This window comes from Watersipora subatra, chromosome 5 (assembly GCF_963576615.1).
Source record: "Watersipora subatra chromosome 5, tzWatSuba1.1, whole genome shotgun sequence".
Lineage (NCBI taxonomy): Eukaryota > Metazoa > Bryozoa > Gymnolaemata > Cheilostomatida > Watersiporidae > Watersipora > Watersipora subatra.
In genome coordinates this window covers 63,186,106-63,198,589 of record NC_088712.1, presented here as the reverse complement: position 1 = coordinate 63,198,589, position 12,484 = coordinate 63,186,106, and the positions used below count along the sequence as shown (strand labels likewise).

The 12,484-nt window shown below is 37.7% G+C and overlaps 1 long non-coding RNA gene across 1 annotated transcript in view; it reads right to left on the bottom strand.

Annotated features, from left to right (window-relative positions):
* Positions 1-12,484, bottom strand: part of LOC137396895 (uncharacterized) — a 150,083-nt gene that overhangs the window by 48,186 nt on the left and 89,413 nt on the right. Inside the window, exon 3 of the long non-coding RNA XR_010978646.1 lies at positions 8,931-8,954. This is a non-coding gene — a long non-coding RNA (uncharacterized lncRNA). The remainder of the gene's footprint in view (positions 1-8,930; positions 8,955-12,484) is intronic.

Below are 12,484 nucleotides of genomic sequence, written 5' to 3'. Positions count from 1 at the left end.
ATACCAACAAACTGATCTGATTAGTTTGTTTGTTTAGTTATTTACTAAAGGATGCTGACTAGCTATAAACAACATGTTTTTCTTATATCATTATCAATTTAATTCGACAACCTACAATACTTTATTAACTAGTGTGTAATTTCAGACGATCTGCCAACCTTATTGATGCAAAATTCAAGTAGGTATAGCTGGTTCTCAACTTGCGTACGCATGTAAAATACTGTTGTATTTCCCGTGGTTTATTTCTGTTGGTCTTTGAGAATTAAATATAATCTTTCCTGCACTAACTTATCAAACATAAGGTGAAAGTGAGACTGTAAAATACAATTAATGCTGGTATGGTTCAATACTTGACAGCTGTTTTTAATTGTAGGAGATGAAGGCATGGAGTAATGTGCTGCTTGAAAGATCCCATCTAATAATCCTCGGCAGAAACCTCAACCTGCCTTAACCAAAATTTTCTGTAACTCTATAATTTTTTTTACTCAGTGCCATATTTACACTGTGTTTCTTGCATTACATTATACAGTATTTTCAGCTATGGATCCAATAAAGCAACAATGAGTTTTAAAAAATTAACTCTTTTTCAGTTTGAACAGTTCAGTTATATTGAGTCGATCAGTGTAATTAGTCTCTAACAGTCCCATGATCAGATCTGACTAAATCTGGTTATTGAAGTGTAATACTAGAATAATACACTGTACACATATTTTCCAATAGAGCAATGATAATCTTCAGATTTAGACCTTTATTTAAAAATGCTTTTCAAACCATGTTATAGTTTCTAACATTGTTATCATTTGCCAGCTCACTAATGGACTATATATTTGACAACAACTCCAAGACGGTAGGAAAAATGAGCTTTTCTGGTTAGAGGTTTATTTTCAGCATAGGTTTGATTAAATAAAATTGTCTCAGGTAAGTACAATGATTTGAAAGCTACAAATGCACACGATGGTGAGTTTTTAACATTTCAAGTAGAATTTGTTGGGTATGTAGTTCAGTCTAACATTCATTGGTGTTTTTTGTTGGTGTATGAGCTGAAAAACTAGTGTATTGTGATGCCCAAAAGACCCATCTAATGATCTTCAGTTGAAATTTTAAGTGACCTGTCTGTCTTGCAAAGTTTCTATAATACAAATCAAGTTCTATAAGATCTTTTCGGATCATGTTATATATCTACACTCCTTTCTTGCAGTATTACACAATGCAAACATTAGTACACAGTGCAGTATTTTAGCCAAATTAGACTCAATGAACCAGCGAAGAGCTTGATGGTTGCTACTTACTAAACTGGAGTAATCAATTCAATGTCTACACTACAGGATTCTGTCAACAGAGTTTGGCTGAATTTAACAAATCTGTTTGCAAAAGCATTTTATACTCATTCAAACCATAACTTATCAAAGTTTGATATTACTTAGTCCAGGTGTACGAGTATTAACGTGTCAAAAATAACAAAATACAATACATAATAAGTGCTTAATGTAGCTTAAGAACAAATATGCATCTTTGCCATCAATATGCCACATACCATTGGTAACAAATATACAGTAGTTACGTATATATCCAGATATTTTTGTCTATATAACCAACAGTCATTGAAATTCGGCACCTACATGCTTATGTGACAACAAAGCGGACAATCTATAGACAGTGATCCTATACAACCAATAAAACTACTATAGCAACTTTTAGTGATTGTAATAAACTTATTGTATGTGTGCAAGTAGAATATCTCTCCAGGATTATGTCAATTTCACGCTATAAAAATATCTGTCAACAATACAACTAAACCGACCAATCAACCGGCTAACATAAATCAAGTAACTCTTATTGGTTGCCATAGTAATTAGAACAAGAATGACTTGTCTTCCTTCAGAAATCATCTATGCATCAATGTGCTTAATTTACATAATGTGCTTACAAAACCTCAAACAGTTCCATAACAATTATGTACATCAATTGAAATTGCTACCTTCAGATCATTGCAATTAATTCCGGAGGTTGATTCTTCTTTAATAGCCATGTAACTGTCATTCACAAATGTTTGATAAAAACTTTTAAAAAATCTCACAGGCTAATAATATCAAAATAAAGCGGGCTAAAAAAAGCAACCATCACTTGTGCCTCAATGCTACCAAGATATATAGAAGCTATGCCGTTTGATCACCTTTGCAAAAAAATTTTAAACAATTAAGAACAAGTATACATATTTGCCATCAATATGCCACAGACCATTGGTAACAAAGATACAGTAGTGATGTATATATCCAGATACTTTTGTCTATATAACCAACAGTCATTGAAAGTCGGCACCTACACGCTTCTGTTACAACAAAGCTGACAGTCTATAGACAGTGTTCATATACAGCCAATAAAACTACTATAGAACTTTTAGTAATTGTAATAAGCTTATTGTACATGTATGTGTGCAAATGGAATATCTCTCCAGGATTATGTCAATTTCGTGCTATAAAAATATATCTGTCAACAATACAGCTAAACCGACAAACCAACTGGCTAATATGAATAAAGTAACTCTTATTGGTTGCCATAGTAGTTATAATACACAAGAATGACTCTTGTCTTCCTTTAGAAATCATCTATGCATCAACGTGCTTAATTTGCATAATCTACTTACAAAACCTCAGACAGTTCCAAAGCGAGTATGTACATCAATCGGAATTGCTACATTTAGATCATTGCAATTAATTACGGAGGTTGTTACTTTTTTAATATTCATGTAACTGTTATTCACAAATGTTTGATAAAAGCTAAAAAACAATCTCATAGGCTAATATCAAAATAAAGCGGGCTAAAAAGCAACCATCACTTGTGACTCAATGCTATCAAGATATATAGAGGCTATGCCGTTTGATCACCTTTGCAAAAACATTGTTTTTTTACACATACAGGTTCTACAAGTCTGGGCTTGCATATTTATAGTTTAAACTGTTAAAAAGCGTTAAATTAGTTAGTTTGCCAACCTGCAGAAAGTTATAACAAGTATGTACATCAATCAAAACAACTATCTTAGCTCAACTATCATAGCATTCAGGAATGGGGTTGTTACTTCTTTAATAGCCATAGAATCATGATTTATAAATGTATTATCAGTGGTAAGTAGAGGTTCATAGGCTCATTAATGAATATCATAGGCTAAAATAGAAACTATCACTTGTGATTTATCGCTACAGAGATATCTAGAGGTTATGCAGTTTTATCACCTTTGCTAAAGCTTGGTTTTATGCGAGACCTCAGGGTTCCACAAATCTGAGCTCACATATTTGTGGTTACGATTGCAGATGTATTTTGTCTGCTAGTAGCAAAGCAGACTTTATGCTTAACGTTTAAGAGGTTCCCATCTATAATTTTGCTGCACCCCAAATTGGGTAGTTTTAATCAGTTTCTGATACTGGAATCGGTATTTGTCATGCAAGTGCCAAGTATTATTGGTACTTTGCCAACAAACATTATGCTTATTAGCTAAAGCTTTATACAAGCTAATATTATATAGTACTGTCTCATTATAGCTATTAATAATGCTTGTAGCTTTTTACAAAGCTTTTCTATGACCAAACATATAAATACTTGGGTTTTCTGTTATCAAATCAGTTGTCTCTGGAGAGTGCAATAAACCACATTTCTCTACTTTAATACTCTATTTGATTGCTTCTGTGCAGAAACATAACAGAAGCTAATTGGCGACAAGGATTTCTCTTTTGAACAGTTACAAAGAGTTTTGTTCAGATTTTATCATTGATAGAATCGATACAAAGAGTTCTAGTTTATTACAAGAATAACTGTTCAAAATTGCACCACTACAATGGCAGAAGTAGCAGACCTGATCAAGCTAATGCAGAAGCAGCAGGAGGACCAGAGACAGCAGCAAGAGGAATACAGACGTCAGCAAGAAGAGCATAGACAACAGCAGCATGAGGAGTTCAAGCAGCAACAAGAGGAATACAGACGTCAGCAAGATGAAAGAATGGAGGAGAATAAGAAACTGATGGAGCTACTACTACAAAACCTACAACGGAAACAAGAAACAGCTGCAACCGCTGTTCCAGCCTTCCCAGGTTTTGACCCAACAGCAGAGCTACTAACAGATTACATAGACAGATTCAACACCTTCATTGCAGCAAATTCTATTCATCAAGACAAGATTGCTGGCACTTTTCTCACCAACCAACAGCCTACACTCTACAAGCAGCTTAGTAATATGGCAGCTCAGCTTTCAACACCCAAGCAGATCAACGACCTCAACATGGATGAAATACTGGAATTTCTCAAAGACCAGTATGACCCTAAGCGCATCATTGTTAGATAGCGTTACAAGTATTGGAGTGACATGCAGAGGAAACCTGGAGAAACTATTCAAGAGTTAGCTGCCAGAATTCGTCAAGATGCAACTACATGTGCCTTCATAGACATTACAGATCCATTAGATGAGGCTCTCAGAACAAGATTTATCTGCTCTGTAAACAATGAAGCAGTTCTCAAATCTCTCTTCAAGGTCAAGGACAATGAACTCAACTTCAACAAAGCTATACAGGTAGCACAGGAAACAGAAGAAGCAGCTAAAGTTGCCAAAGAGACAGTTTATGGAAACTCGTCTAAAGTCAACAAGGTTGCTCAACAGAAATCAAGATACAAACCACTCCAGAAAAACAACTCTACACCTGACAAGCAGAAGGAAGGAAAGCTATGCTACAGATGTGACCGAACTAACCATACAGCGGATGACTGCAGATTCAAAGCAGCCACCTGCAACTTTTGTTCTAAACAAGGTCACATAGAAAGAGCATGCAAGAAAAAGAAATCATCTGCAGCAGGAAAACCAGTAAAGATGATAGAATGCACATCAACCAAGATGGTGAAACTTGCTGAAAACATCAAACTGGAGGGAGACAACTTCACACTTGAACTGGACACTGGAGCTTGTGACAACTTCATCTGTACATCAATATGGGAGAAGCTAGGAAAGCCAAACCTAAAACCTACTACAGTTAACTACAAATCAGCCTCAGGACATCTCATAGAGACGCTTGGCAGATGTGAGCTAACTGCCCAATTGGATGCACAGAAAGAAGTCAGACTACCATTTGTGATTAGTGCTGTACAAGATCTCAACCTACTAGGAAGAACTGCTATACAGCAACTAGGCATCTCTATTGATGACAAGCTACAACAGAACCTTGTATCAACAATCACAGAGAACCAGCCAGATGGGAGGTTACAAATCAAGTGTAAGGAGATGTGCAAAGAATTTCCAGAAATATTCAAAGACGAGCTAGGATGTCTCAAGAACTTTGAACTAGAGATAAACTTCAAACCTTCAACAAAGCCAGTCTTCTGCCGACCCAGACCAGTTCCTATTGCCTTGACAGAAGAGCTCAACCAAGCATACGAAGCAGGTGTAGCTAAAGGCATATGGGAACCAACTCAATTCAACCAGTATGGAACACCAGTTGTACCTGTACGCAAATCTACAACAGGTCAAGCTGCAGGGAAGATCAGAGTATGTGGAGACTACTCCAAGACTATCAATAATCAGCTAGAAACACATAGGAAACCTATCCCACTACCAGAAGATCTAATCAGAAAACTAGGTGGAGGCTATTGCTACACAAAGATTGATTTAGCAGATGCCTACAATCAAATATTGTTGGCACCAGAAAGTCAACGACGACTAGCACTATCAACACACCGAGGAGTACTACTACAGAAGAGGTTGCCCTTTGGCATAAGCTCAGCACCAGGGTATTTTCAAGAAATCATGGAGCAACTGACACAAGACCTCCCAGGAGTAGCAGTATACCTAGATGATATACTAGTGAGTGGAGCCAATGCAGAGAGCCATCTACAAAACTTACGTCGACTTCTTCAAAGATTAGAAGAAAGAGGGCTCAGATGTAGAAAAGACAAGTGCTGTTTTGCTCAACCGACAGTAGAGTATCTGGGACACAAACTCACTTCAAAGGGAATCACTAAAGGAAAGAAGGCAGATGCAGTACAACAGATGCCAGTCCCAACAGACTTAACTCAGCTAAGATCTTTCTTAGGAGCTACACAATTCTACAGCAAGTTCATACCCAATCTGTCACAACTCACAGGACCATTGCATAAACTGACACGCAAAGGAGAGACCTGGAAGTGGGGCACTGAACAAGAAAAGAGCTTCAACAAACTGAAAGATATGCTATCAACTGATAGTGTCTTAGCACACTTCAACACAGATCTTGACATTGGAATCTCATGTGATGCTTCAGAAACTGGACTGGGAGCTGTACTATTTCATCGTTATCCTGATGGAAGTGAGAGACCAATAGCCAATGTTTCAAAAACCCTGACCAGCACACAGAGGAAATATGGACAAATACAAAAAGAAGCTCTCTCAATCATATTTGCTCTAAAGAAGTATCACCAGTACCTGTATGGTCGACGGTTTATCTTGGTAACTGACCACAGACCTCTTCTCACACTTCTAGGACCTACCAAAGGAGTTCCAGCTCTAGCAGCCAACAGACTAGCAAGATGGGCACTGGTACTAAATCAGTATGACTACACCATAGAATACAGATCTACCCAGCATCATCAAAATGCAGATGTCCTCTCAAGACTGCCAGTTGGACCTGATAAAGAGTTTGATGCAAGAGAAGATGAGGATGATGTTGATACAGTATGCACTATTCACACTATTGGACAACAGCTCAACTCTACAGACTACAATGTTCTAGCAAAGGAGACAAAGAAAGACCCAACACTAGCCACAGTAATGCGCTACACAGCAGAAGGATGGCCTGGTAACAAAGAGATGAAGGAGACTCAGCTGTCACTCTTCCACAAGATCTCAGATTCACTTTCTATCACTGAAGGTTGTCTTCTATATGGCAACAGAGTAGTCATTCCTGTCAAGTTACAACAGGAAGTATTAAAGATCCTTCACCTTGGACACTTTGGAATGGAAAGAATGAAGAAGCTAGCTCGAACTGCTGTCTATTGGCCTCGCATTGACTCTGATATAGAGGAGACAAGCCGACAGTGCACTGCCTGTGCGGAACACCAGAAGCTTCCACAGAAGTATCCTATACATCCCTGGATGCTACCTGAGAAGCCATGAAGTCGTCTTCACTTAGATCATGCAGTAAACTTCATGGGCAGCCAATGGCTAGTGATGATAGATGCCTACTCAAAGTATCCATGCATACACAGGACTTCATCTACTTCTACCAGAGCTACCACAGACATCTTAGAGGAGATATTCGCACACTTTGGATACCCTCACGCCATAGTCACTGACAATGCTACCAGCTTCACCTCAGGAGAGTTTCAGCAGTGGTGTCAAGAGAGAAGCATTGTTCACCTCACTGGAGCACCCTACCATCCAGCTACAAATGGCGCAGCTGAAATACTAGTACAATCCTTCAAACAAGCCATGAAGAAATCGTCACTCCCACCTAAATCTGCACTACAACAGTTCCTGATGCACTATAGAAGGACACCACTTCCTACAGGATACTCTCCCAGTCAGCTGCTGAATGGAAGACAGATGAGATGCAAGATTGACACCCTATTGCCATCACCCGCACACATAGCACAGTTTCATCAATCCAGAGAAGTCAACCGATCTGCAGAAAAGACAGTTAGCAAGATACACAGCTACAATCTTGGAGCACCATGCTATGCCTTGTGTATCATGGACCTAGACGCAACAGACAACCTAGATGGGTTCCAGCCATTGTTACTAAGATATATGGAACTCGTAGTCTCAATGTCAAAGTGGTACCAAAGGGACATACTTGGAGAAGACATGTTGAACAACTCAGACCAAGATACTCAACAGAAGAAGATCAAGACCCTGGAGATAAACCTGATATAACAGAGGAGACAAAACTGCAACTACCAGCCCCTACAACTGTAACAGAGCAACCTCCGTCTAGAAGAAGACCACGCAACCCTCGTCTACCTGATGGAGATGAGTATAGCAGAGACAAACCCCGAAGGTCTAAGAGAACCAGAAAGAACCTTTAGCTTAGTGAGGAGGTGTCATGCAAGTGCCAAGTATTATTGGTACTTTGCCAACAAACATTATGCTTATTAGCTAAAGCTTTATACAAGCTAATATTATATAGTACTGTCTCATTATAGCTATTAATAATGCTTGTAGCTTTTTACAAAGCTTTTCTATGACCAAACATATAAATACTTGGGTTTTCTGTTATCAAATCAGTTGTCTCTGGAGAGTGCAATAAACCACATTTCTCTACTTTAATACTCTATTTGATTGCTTCTGTGCAGAAACATAACAGTATTAAAAATAGTATTGGTTTTGATTTGGTTACTTAATTGAGCACGCTGACAACCCATAAACTCTTTGCTGGTTTATTGACTCCAATTTGGCTGAAAATACTGTATAGTGTGATGCAAGAAATGTGTGTAAATATAGAACATAATAGTAAAGCTATAGAACTGTTGAATTATAGAAGGTTGTAAGGCAGACGAGTCTAATTTGACGTATCTGCCAAAGATCATTAGATGGGTCTTTCAGGCATCACAATATACTAGTTCTTCAGCCCACGCATCTACAACAAACACTCATGACTGTTATACTAAATTACATATTAAAATAGCTCAACTTACCACACTTATCTTCTAGCTTTCACAAGATACATTTAATATTTCAATGCCAATAGTAGATAAAGGTTTGACTATGATTTTTTGTATAGAAACGCGAACATGCAAATGCTGAAAGAATGTTTATATCCCAACCGTATATTTAATGCATATGCTTGCTTAGCCAATGCAAGGAGCCAATTGAAACTGTCGGTTCACTCTAAGATAGTTTTGCTAATGTTGACCACATGCCTAGAGTTTGCTGACACAAGCAGAAGAAACTGTAGCTGATTAACTAAAGACCCACTCACCTCCATACTCTTCTCCTCCTCCTCCTCCTTTACTTACTGTACACCAGAAAGAGTTTCTAAAGAATTGAAAAATACGTTGTTAATTAACCCGTATATATCTTTAAAAAATACAAAACATTCAGTTACAAAATAGTGGTTGTGTCTCTATCCATTTAACTGTTGAAAACAAAGAGATTCAACTTACCATCTACCCGGTTGAATTCCGTCTATAACTCAATCTGATCCAAGGAATATGAGCACTGTCTCAATTTTCTGAAGGTGACTTTATCAGTATATATATGAACAGTAGTGAATAAAGCTAGGAGCTTATCTAAAGCTTTACACTGCTTGTATTGTTAGTAGTCAGCTTAAAGTTACTCTATGTTCTTGAGCTTAAAGCTTTATTGTCCACTTTTGTATGGTGACATGTTGCTGATCATGATGAGTTAATCCATAAGAACACACATAATTCTCATAAGGGTTTTATATTGGTTTTCAAGAGAAGTTTCCTAATAATAAAAGTTTAAAAATATGGAACAATCAGACTTTTTATCTTTACTTTAATTTTCAACGTGCTGTCAAATTTTTTGAGTTTTGCATGATCTATTTAACAAACTGCATGACCGTCCTAAGATTCCTCAACTATTTTCTGATGACATAATTCTAAAGACTGACAATGTTATGGCCAGTGACTCCCGTTCGCAAGGTCATCACAAACTGGGAGGAGAAGCAATTATATGCTGCGCTTTTCAAAGTTGTGAGAAGGAACAGGGTGTGACCTCATCTGTCAAGCCAGTAAGAGTTTCATAAAATGAGCTGGATTATAACTTAAAAAGAGTGTGTTGTGGTACAGTAAATAGAAATATTACAGTATAAGTTATATACATGCAGACTTGTAGCATTCGGCTTGTTTTGCATGAAATACCTATAATTTATAAAGCTGTATGGCTATCCTGAACTTCCTCAATTATTTACTGATGATATGATTCTAAAGAGAGACAACTCCAATGCAAGTTACTCCTGTCGGCATGGCAGTCACATAGTGGGAAGTCACATAATATATATATATAGATATATATATATATATATATATATATATATATATATATATATATATATATATATATATATATATATATATATACTCATGCTACAGATAGTACTGTTTTGGCTATTGAAGCCTCATCAGTGCAGCTCAGAGCTTGGGCAAGGGACACAAATCCCATTACCCATGAGAGTTGACTTCCTGCCATCTAAGTGAGTAAGCATGGCTTTTGTAACACTACCTTTTTAGTGCCAAGGTCTACATGTATATTTAACATGCTTAAAGTCTCCGAGGTAGCCTTTGTTCAACATATCCTTAAAAAGTCAACAGTGTAGAGGCTCTAAACCTGATAACACATTTTTTAATTTGCAAAAGAGGACGTTTCTATATATATATATATATATATATATATATACATATATAGAAAAATTTATTCATGTAAAACCTTAGATAAAAACAACTTCATTACTATTAGTTTCATGTCTGTTACGCAGACAATCATCAGATAAAATTGTTTTGGTCCAACTGAGTTATATATGTTAGAGAGGTGTAATTACTATAACGACTGATAGCTATGTAATTGCATTTCGTAGTGTGTATTTAGCAGAATGTCGGCATGTGGAAGCTAGCTCGTTACGCTTTTTGAGTGAGCTCATTTCTGGTTTTGTGAGGATGATGTACTTTTCTGATATGCACAGGTTACAACGCTTGCTGGCTGGGTCGTATGGCCTTGCATGTTGAACGATTTTCCATTTAATTGTATACGGTGTGTTCAGGCCTTTTAGCTGCCAGATGTAGTTACTAAGCTCTGTGGCAGATTGCTTGTCCTGGTGCCTGAAAGATGATATGTGGCCGCTGAATCGTGTCTTAAAGGTATTTTCTGTGAGGCCAATATAACCTTCTGTAGGTTTGCTACCGTCGTCTGCGGTGACTACTGCTTGGTAAATGAGCGACTTGCTAAGACAGTTTCCCTTGAGAGGGCATTCATTTGTTGCGCGACAGTTGCATGTTTTGTTGTTTGCTGGGTGCGTCGAGGCGTTGTTCAAAAGCTTCTTATTGTGATTGGTGATGGTTTGTTTGATGGTAGGCATGCAGCTGTAGCCAATCTTTGTGTTGTTTCTATTAAATAGCTTTCTTAGAGGGTGATTGCTCGGAAAAGATTTATTTAATATTTTGATGAATGTCTGACCGATGTTATTTGCCACGTTTCTGCTATATGGTGGGTTGAACCATGTGATTTTTCTTCGTCGCCTGTGTTGTTTAGTTGGTGTAGTGGTCTCATGGGGTGTGAATGTCAGCTGGTGTGTATATCCGCTTGTTGTCAATGCCTGCTGGTACGGTGGTGCTGCTCGGTTGAACTCATTAGCATCGGATGAGATTGCTGATAGTCGGTGGTTGATTGCTTGAGGTAGCTGCTTTATAATGCAGGGTGGGTGGTTGGATTGAGTGTGGATGTATGACGGGATGTTATTGGGTTTGTTGTACGGTGAGTATTTCCCAGTTGTTAGGTCGAAGGTGACGTCTAGGAAGTGTGTCACTTTTTTGTTGGTTTCGGCTGTGATGTTTAGTCCGGGCTTCTTGAAAATAAGGCAGAGGTCTTTTTTTATTTTTTCGGCTCGGCGGGGTGTAGATCCTGTTACTGCTAAACCGTCATCTCTATACAGTCCTAGGTTGATGCTGTGCTTTTTACTGATCTCGTGTAGTAAGAATGAGCCAATTAATTCGCACGTTTCTGCTCCGTCGTAACTCCCCATTGTCACGTCAAAATGGGAGTTTTCTCCCTTTTTGCCCCACGTTGTATTTCCGTTGAATAATACTGATTGTTTGGTGTGCATGATGATGTCTGTGTCCTCAGGTGTAATGTTATCGTAGTTTGATGCAAATTTCAATGCTGATTGGAGGAGTTCGGCTGAGATAGAGGGGTAGAAATTGACTACGTCAAACTCTATAAAGATAGCTCTATCTCTGTTCTGGATATTCTTGAACCAGGTAATGACTTCTGCGGTGTTTTTCCACTGGTTGATGTTTAGACTCTTGCTGATGTTACAGTTTATGCGGTCGAGAATTGCTTTGCTTATGCATCCGATGTTTGATTTAGCAGGGTTTATTAATCTACATGCAGGGTTCTCTTTGAAGTTGGTTTTGTGGTCTTTCAATGTGATAAATGCGTCTCGTTGGGACATGCCATTAATTCTGTCGTCTATGTCGAGAGTTGTAGCGATCTTTTTGGCTTCTCTGTTAATACTCATTGAGCACTATTTGGCAGCTTTAACACACTACATTGAAATATATATATATATAGATATATATATATATATAAATTTGGTAAGAAATTTATTAAAATTTGACTAAGCAAAAAATTACTAAAAATTTCGTATTACACAAAAGGTGTGTAACACTCATCAGATAAAATGCTTAGTGAGGACTATACACAAGATTCTGCATTAGCTGGTAAGCTGAAATAAAAGCTCAGGTATTAAAAGCTAGATAGATAAGATCTATTATGTAATGCTATTTCGTAAAAGGTGTT